Source organism: Primulina eburnea, chromosome 17 (genome assembly GCF_022965805.1).
Source record: "Primulina eburnea isolate SZY01 chromosome 17, ASM2296580v1, whole genome shotgun sequence".
In the NCBI taxonomy this organism is placed as follows: Eukaryota; Viridiplantae; Streptophyta; class Magnoliopsida; order Lamiales; family Gesneriaceae; genus Primulina; species Primulina eburnea.
The window spans coordinates 9,542,283-9,551,698 of NC_133117.1; the positions used below are offsets into that span (position 1 = coordinate 9,542,283).

A 9,416-nucleotide genomic window follows, 5' to 3' on the forward strand; every position below is an offset into this window, starting at 1 on the left:
TCCAAACAATTAAACTCTAGTTTGTAATAGCTTTATAGTTTTATTCCCAAACACTTCTTACTTTTGTTTCGAACTAACTTCAAAATAATATATAGAAAAATTACTTTAAAATAAGCAAAAGCTTTCTCAAACGGTCTTAATCCACTTAGTTTTCTTTTGAGTGTCACTTTCATTTGATTGCAAAATAGATCAAAATGTCAATTTTAGTTTTTAATTTAGTAAGTGTGACATTTTTAGTCTTATATTTTTTATTGAATCAATTATGTTCATGTAATTCTGTTTTAATAATCAATTTTAGTTATTTTTCATAAAATGTCCAATTAAATGACTTATGTTATTGTTAAATTTCTATAATTGCATGGTTTAAAAAATTCCTTATGATATTCACGTATGTGTAACAATATAATTTTAAATTTAACAATGATATTAACAATTTATTTACATGAATTTAAGGAAAAACGACCTAATAGTAATTATTATAACATAATTATAAGACTATAATTGTTTCAATAAAAGATACAAGACTAAAAATATCACATTTCAATACATATACGACTAAAATTTATATTTTGTCCAAAAAAAGCACAAACCAAAAGTCAAGTCATTTTGATAATATTAATTATTAATTTAGAAATATTTATAAATTGATTTCTATTGTTTGCACATCAAACTTTTTTTTCAATAATATGTTTTTCCCGGTGTTTTTGTTGATTAGAAAATAGACATAAATATAATAGAAAAAATTAAATTAATATTAAATGAATTGATATTTTAACGCGAAGAACATAGCATGTAAAGCGCCTGTAGCTCAGTGGATAGAGCGTCTGTTTCCTAAGCAGAAAGTCGTAGGTTCGACCCCTACCTGGCGCGGTTGAATTTTTTAATATATTTTCATATTTTTGATACAATACTGTATAATCATTTTACAACACCACCAAATCAAATTTGGGGTAATTGCTCATAAATCCCTAAACCAAAACTTAACTTACCCCTAACTCCCTAGCCATCAAAAACTCTCTTTTAACTCCCTAAACCTATAAAATTGACAAAAACACCCTTATTATTTATTTTCTTCTAGTTGATCCTCCGCGCTTCGAAAATGGTATCAGAGCGAATGGTTAATTTATTTCAAACACAAATTTTATTATTACTAGTAACTAAATGTATGAGAAGGAGAATTTTGAAAAAAAATTATGAATCCGAACTACGGTTCGAGAAAAATGATTTTCAAGGAATATTCCAAAATTTTGGAATATAAACAAGGGCATCTAACTATTGTTAGATATCAGAAACAGAAAGGGAAGCTACTGCACCCTCCGGTAAAATCTCAGGTAAACTTATGATTCAAACAAATAAGTTTCTGGAGATAGTTCCAGATTCCTCTAAGCTCACTTTAGATCTTAGAGAAATTCAGAAGACAGTACAAAATTATGGCAATATGCTATATTTTGTACCACAACGAGTTGAGAAAATCATTGAAACCCAGGAAGAAATTCTTAGAATATTAAAGGATATTCAAACAAGAACTCAAAAACTGGAACAACAACCCAGTTCCAGTAGACGAACTTCAGGAGGTTGGTTACCAACATCCTTTGGTACTGAACCTTTGTTACATCAACAAGGGAAGGCCAGAGTGGTGTCAAAACCTTTGACTAAAGAAGAAAAGATGATCAAGCTAATCAAGTCGGTCTCAGAAAAGAAATTGATCTGATGACAACTTTAGAAAAGATTGGTTTAGAGGATCTACAAGAGCTTGCGGAATCTTTCGCAAATCTCAAAGTAATAGATCTAAAGATGAACACAGCAGTAGGTGAAACCCCACCTGCTATAACCTGGTCATCTTCTCAAGAGCCACCTAGGGAAAGTGTGGGATCTCAAAATGTAAACATGAGAGAATCTCAATCTGATTTCCATACTGGTGGAGGATCACACCCAGCAGGGACAAGGGCAAGGAGAAATCAAATTCCTTTGCACCAAACACCCTATTGAAAAACTGTTTTGGATCATATACATCCTTACGGGGTTATGCTTAACCTTGATGTATTAGACTTCAAAAACAGAGAAGATATCATAGATGATTGGACATCTGCTATGAGAATTGCAGCAGGAACACTCGATCTCAACAAAGAAGGATTCATTAAACTTTTGGAAATGAGTCTTATGGGATCAGTGAAAATTGCTTGGGACATGACTTCATTAGACATGAAGGAATCAGTCCTAGCTGGTGAATCTCTTAGTGAGATCGCTGGAAAAATGACTACCCTATTTAAAGCACACTTTATAGGGGTAGACTATTTCAACAGTCAAGATACAGAGAAGAAGAAGAAATATACTCAAGCTCTGTATAGTCTGGAATTACATGATATATGTTTAGTGGATGAATATATTATGTTATTCACTGAATATAGATGGAATTCAGGAGTCGAAGAAGATATAGCTATGCAGCTTTTCTTCGCAAAAATGCCAAGCCCTTGGAGAGAAATGCTCATTAGGGAATACGTACCTGGAAATCCAGATACGTTGGCACGAAGAGCCTCTTTCCTTAAAGGAAAATTGGCAGAATGGTGTCATATGGCAGCATTACAAAAGAATTACAAACGTTTAAGGGGTATCAACAAAAGAACTCCTTTGTTTTGTAAAGAAAATGATCTTCCAACAATTATTGGAAGTAAACCACAGAAGCATAAAAGGAAAAGTTTTAGAACTCATCCTTATGCACGAAGTGGAAGAAGTTCTTGGAAACCAAGAACTGTATGGTCTAGACAGAAAGCCAGATCTTATAAATCTGGACAAAGAAGCGGACAATCGAGGAGTAGGATATCATCTCAATCATCAAGTTCATCTCAAAGCACAGGAAGAACACCTACAAAGAAAACTTTCAGAAGAGCTCATACTCGAGCTAATGAAAGTTTCAAAGATTGTAATTGCTGGACATGTGGAGCAAGAGGTCATATCTCGACCAACTGTCCAGAAAATGAAAAAAGAGGTATTAAACGTTTCGATCCTACTCCGGATATTGAAGAAGCAGTTTATTATCAAGATCTTATTCAAGTATACCGATTTGAGGACATTGCCTCAGATGAAAGTATATATGAAGAAGAAGAAGTATTAAGTCAGGAAGAATCTGATGGAACAGAATCGGAATCTGACTGAAGATGAGGTGTTTCGACACGAAACACATGAAGATCTGTCTGGGTTTTTCAGCCAGACAACAATATCTCATAACATGGTTCAAAGAATTATGAGAGAAAATCCAAGTCTATAGAGATATCAAGGTTTCTCTACAGGACAGGTAGAAAAGTTCTTAGGAATTCTTGGCCTAAGAAACAGAAAGCATCATCTAATCTATAAAGTTTCTAGAAGGGAAATGGCAATCTCGATGGAACTTACAGGAAATAGAATGGAGATGCAGTTAATTCCTTCCGAAGAAATCAAGGAGGAATTACAAAAACTCAAGATAGAAGTAGCAAGGACTATGTCCTGGATTCATATTGGAGCAATCCAAATTATGATAAAAGCTACTTTCAAAGAAGGGATATATTCGCCTATTGATATTGCTATATGCGATAAAAGAATGGGGAATCTACAAGATTCAGTACTGGGAACAATCTCAGGAAATCTCTGTGCAGGAAAAATTGTAGGAGTGATATCCAAGAATAGCCTACAACCTGGCAGATCGAGATTTTAGCCGAGCCTTGACATTGCATCAGAACTTCAAGGAAAAAAGGCTGATGAAAGAAGGTAATAGACCATATTCTATTACAGTTTATTAGAAATGAGTTTATTGAAATCCCTGAGATATTTGGAAAATTTGCTCAAGAAATTTATCCAGAAAGAGTCGAGTTCTCTTAATACAGGAAACAGATATCCAGATCCAAGACAAACCGATTTTACAGAGGAATCAAAGTCTTAGACTGGAATCTAGAAGACTATCTTTTCAAGGAGATAAAATTACAAGTTACAGATGGGATAAAAAGCCTGTCATAGAAACCCAACAGGAGCTGAAAAGATTTCCTACAATAGGAAAGCTCAGATGCCCAGAAGGGTGGAAGGAAGTAGAAATATTATTTGATATTACAAAACAAAGGAATCAATTTCCTTGTAATTCAATATACTATTTAGAACAACCGATGATAGGAACTTACCAGGGATTGATTAATATCGGAGAATTGGAGGTTCACATTCAAGGAATTCCAGGGAAAGAATCAGATCGACTGATTCTTGGACTAGAGTTTCTCGAGGAACACAAACCTTGGAAACGTCTGGAGTATGGAATGGAGTTTATGGCAGAGGATAAGATGTGGAAAATCCAATGACCACAAGTCCTTCTCCATATACATTCCAGTAGGGATGTTATATGAACAATATAAAGCATAATATTTTGCTGCTTATATTGATTCAGGAGCTGGAATATGTACAGCAAAAAGAGGAGTTTTTCCAAATAATTTGGAAGAAGAATTACCCAAGATTGCTGGAAGAGATTTTTCCACAAGAATCTTAATTCTATGTAAAGGGATTAAGATGACTGAAATTATGATTGGCGGTGCGGGTCAAACACCTTGGTACAAGGTAAAGACACCACCAATTTATTTTCATGATACAGGAGCTGACATATTGTTAGGAAATAATTTCCTACAAATGTTCAAGTCCTATACACAAGAAAATGATACTAGAAGATTAGTGTTCACAACACCATGTGATCACAAAATCATAGTCCAGAGACTACGAGAGGCATTTTACAGAAAACTGCCAATCCAGTTTCGCAGCAAGCGTGGTGATTCAGGAAAACTTCTGAACCCAAAAATGAAGGATTCAAGACGGTTTGGAGAAACAATGCTCCAGTTGAGAGCAGATAAAGAACTCTAACCAGATGATATAGAATGCCTTAAGATAACTCTACATACAAATAAAGTAGAGTTTGAAGCTAAGGTATCATTGGAAGATGTCAAGAAAAGGATCAAAGAAAACTACAATGAAGATCCCTTGGCATGGTGGGACAGAAATCAACTCAGGGCTTGCCTTAAGATCAAGGAAGGCAAAGAGTATGAATTTGTCCGTTGTAAACCCATCCCAATGAACATCATTGATCAAAGGGATATGCAGATTATAATCAAGGAACATTTGGACCTTGGTTTGATCAAAGCAGGTATGTCACCATATAGTAGTCCAGGTTTTCTGGTAAGAAATCATGGTGAAATTAAACGAGGAAAACCCAGATTAGTTATTAATTATCAAGAAATTAATAAGATTATGGAGTTTGATGGGTATTTTATACCAAGCAGAGAACATCTAATTAGTTGCATACGCAATGCCAAGATATTCTCTAAATTTGATTGTAAGCCCGGATTTTATCAGATTCGGATGGAGGAAGGAAGCAAGAAATTCACAGCTTTCTCCACACCTCAAGGACATTATATTTGGGAAGTGTTACCAATGGGATTGGCTAATTCACCCCAGATATTTCAAAGGAAAATGGATAATCTTTTCAAAGATTATTTTAAGTTTATGTTTGTTTATATTGATGATGTTTTAATAGCATCTAAAGATATGAATGAACATGTCAAGCATTTGGAGATTTTCTCTAATGTTTGCAAGAAAGAAGGACTGGTTTTATCTGAAAAGAAAGCAGTCATTGCCACAAGAAAGATTGAATTCCTTGGAATTGAAATCTATGAGTCAGGAATAATTCTGCAAGAACACATAGTGGAGAAAGTGCAGAATTTTCCAGAAAATCTCAAGGACAAAAAGAAACTTCAAAGTTTCTTAGGAGTTGTTAATTTTGCTGGGATGTTTATCAAAAACCTAGCAAAACATAGGAAGGTGTTCAGTCCATTGTTGAAAAAAGATGCTAGATTTATATGGACAGACGAACACACAAAAGGACTGATCCATTTAAAGGAGGTTTGCAAAAATCTTCCGAAAATGGCTATTCCTCAAGATGAAGATGATCTGGTATTATATACTGATGCCAGTGATCATTGGTGGGCAGCAGTTCTTACTAAGCTCACCCAAGAAGGAGAACAACCATGCAGATATTGTAGTGGGTTATTCTCAGATGCAGAAGCAATAAGATGGCATATCAACGAAAAGGAATTTTATGCAGTAAAGAGGGCTTTTGAAAAATGACCATTATTTCTACTTGCAAAGAAATTCACTTTGAAAGTTGATAACACACAAGTTAAAGCTTTTTTAAGGAATAGAATTGAGTCTAAACCTGAGAAGGCTAGATTATTACGATGGCAAGCACTATGTCAAAATTATATTTTTGATATTGTGATAATTAAATCTCATGAAAATATTTTTGCAGATTTTTTAACAAGAGATGGACAACATTGACAAAGATGTTATTATCAAGATGCAGAGGCATTTGAGGGAACACCTTGAAATGCTTCAAACCGAGTTCAACAAGTTAGCTGTAAACGCAGAAGTTGCGGGAAGGCTACAACAAGCTGATAAGAGAATTGTCTCTGATCGAATTACAGGGTGTTTACAGGCATATACTCAGTTATGGTCTGTAATGCAAAGGTCTATCCTCCAAGGCATTGAGAAACCACTGGTTTCCAAAATGGAGAGTTTTCGAGTACAGGACTCTATACCTGTAGCGGGGGATTCAAATACCCCTTGCACAAGTAGGGGTGAGCAAGATTTCGGTTAAACCGAATTAACCGACCGAACCGAGTCAATTCGGAAATTCGGTTCGGTTATTTCGGAAATTCGGTTTTCAAATTAAAAAAATTTCGGTTATATCGGTTAATTCGGTTCGGTTACGGTTTTCAAAATTTTGAAATCGGTTAACCGAATTAACCGATATAATAAATATTATTATTTAATAATTTTTTTTTATTTTTCAATTTTTATAAATATTTTAATTTTTAATTTTAAAATCGATATAGTATGTATTAATTGTGTTCAAATAAAACTTATACATTTGGAATGTGTGTGATTTTATGTTTTTATGCATTTGTGTAAAGTGTAGTGTTAAAAAAAATTTACATATATAATTAAAGTTAAAGCACAATTTTTTTTTAAAATTAATCGGTTAATTCGGTCACCGATCGAATTAACCGATTTTAATTCGGTTCGGTTTTCATCGGTTATGAAAATTAATTCGGTCGGTTCGGTTATGGCTAAATATTTCGGTTCGGTTCGGTTATGGCTAATTCGGTTCGGTCGGTAACCGAATTAACCGAATACTCACCCCTATGCACAAGTGTTAAGTTGGGATCATCACCAGATGAGTCGGCTAAAACAAAAATTGAGACTCCTGATAACTTATCTTGAGTCGTCAAGTCAACCCTTCACCTCGGGGATTGAAGAGGGAGAGATCAACCTTAGGCCTCGTACTGACAAAGGCAAAACTAAGGTTGATACTAATGAAAGTGTAATTTCTCCATTTCTAGTTTATCAGCAGAATTGGGAGAAATTGAAAACACGTGTTGGCATTAACCCAGTTACAAACAGGGTTGATGTCTCAGGAAAATATCACAGGGTATGGATGAAACAAAATTCATATCCAAAGGAGGTCAAGGCATGGTATGAATTTGGGGCTCTTGCCTCAGTTTATACGACATCACCCAGCTTTCCGGAAATATCAGGTCTACCAAAATGGATCCAGGAAGCTGTTCACGAGACTTGGACAAACAATGATTATTTGTCCAGAGGTGATGTTTTGGAGCTATACTTCTTTAGTGCAGCACCAGAACCTGCAGGAAAAGGCTCCCATGAAGCCTTTCATTTCATTAAGTTAAGGAGGCCGGATATAAATGTTCAAAAATTTATCAAGGACCCTCCGACAGAAGAAACACCCCTGGTTGCTTCAATCTCTGAAGATAATATGTCTACCAGAAGAGCTTGGGGTCTATGGGTTTGTCTTACTGAGATGGACAAAGTTAAGTTTCCGTTCAAATTTTATAACCATTCAGTGAACGGATCATTCCTGTTAAATACCATGACAGGAAAAGAAACAAGTTTTGCAGAAGATTTATTCGAGAAAAAGATAAATCTTTTGTGGAACAGCAAGCTGTCGGCCAGTAAAGAGACTCGCCGAAAATTCTGTAACATGGCACATATAGGAAGATGGTCAGAAAACATCTGCCTTAAAGGATTCAAACCGAGATCTGATCGTAAACACTTTACCGACACAAGCACAAGTGGAGATGGACCACAATCACGTTTTCCTCGAAGACAGCGAAAGCCAAAGATTCCTCGACAAAATTAATAGTGGACATGTGACTCACCCACTAACCAAAAGAAGGACCACCATGTGAAAATTCATGTGAGTGGAAAAACAAGGACCACCGATAATAGGTGGTAGGTGACTCGTTAACCACTAATAATAAAGTGGAAAAAGACAAGAGAACATTGGATACCAAAAATAAAAAGAATCCAATGAAGAAAAAGAAAAATAACTGGTCCCGAAATTTTATCTATAAATAAGGATATAATGGAACCAGTTAAAGAAACCAAGATCAAAACTTGAAAAGATGTATCGGCTATATCTAAAAGTTTTGAAAAAGATAATCAGTTACAAGAGGAAGCAAGCGGATGCTCTGAAATGGCTAGTAAACTGTTTCCAGGAAAAAGGAGACGAAATTACCGCAGACATCCTATTTACTCATCGTCAATGGTATCTCAGGGAGATAAAGGAGGATGAGAAGTTAATTTCTAGATTAATAATCTAGAAAAAGACAGAACAAGAAGGGACCACTCAACCACCGCAGGGTCCATATGCGAGCTGTAAAGGCTTATCAAGATTTGAAGTCCGAATTTCAAATCCGAAGGAGCCTTCTATAAATAAAGAAGCAGAAGGAAGATGAAGGCATCGATCAACCTCTTCATTTTTCTTCAAAACATTTGTAATATTTTCTCTTTCAAGTTTATGTGTGTAGTAAGTTCAGCTACTATTAGTAGCTAAACAAGTTTCTCCTCCTCTACAGGAGGTTACTATGTATTAATAAATGTTTGATGTTTGAATAAAGAGATCTTTGCTCTTAGCCTCTCTAATGTATTATTTTCAAAATTTTATCTTTTACTATACGCTCTAAGGTAGGAAACGAATTAGAGCTGTGCTAAGTGTTGCTGAAGGAATCTGCTTAGTAACCATCGGTTGCGATCGTGTGGTTGGACTGTGAGGAGCAGTTCGTAAAATACGGTGGATATAACCCGGTGGCACTCCGGTCAAAAAGATATAAGATTTAATTTATTTTACGTAAGCATGATGGGCCATTATTTAGAAAAGAAATCAATTATTTAAAATGAAGATATAAGGGCAAATTTGGAAATTTGAGAGAAATGGGGAGTTGAAACAAAGTTTTAGTGGGGTATGGAGTAAAGAGAAGGTTGAGAATGGAAATAGGGATTTTTTGACAAATTCCGCATAAAATTTTGTTGAGGCCAATTTTTAAGGTTACCACTTG

General features: G+C 35.1%; 1 non-coding gene across 1 annotated transcript; it reads left to right on the forward strand.

The window, feature by feature from the left end:
- The first annotated feature begins 797 nt into the window (after positions 1-797).
- On the forward strand, positions 798-870 carry TRNAR-CCU (transfer RNA arginine (anticodon CCU)). Its single transcript has one exon. It is a non-coding gene; the product is annotated as a tRNA-Arg (tRNA).
- Positions 871-9,416: the final 8,546 nt, after the last annotated feature.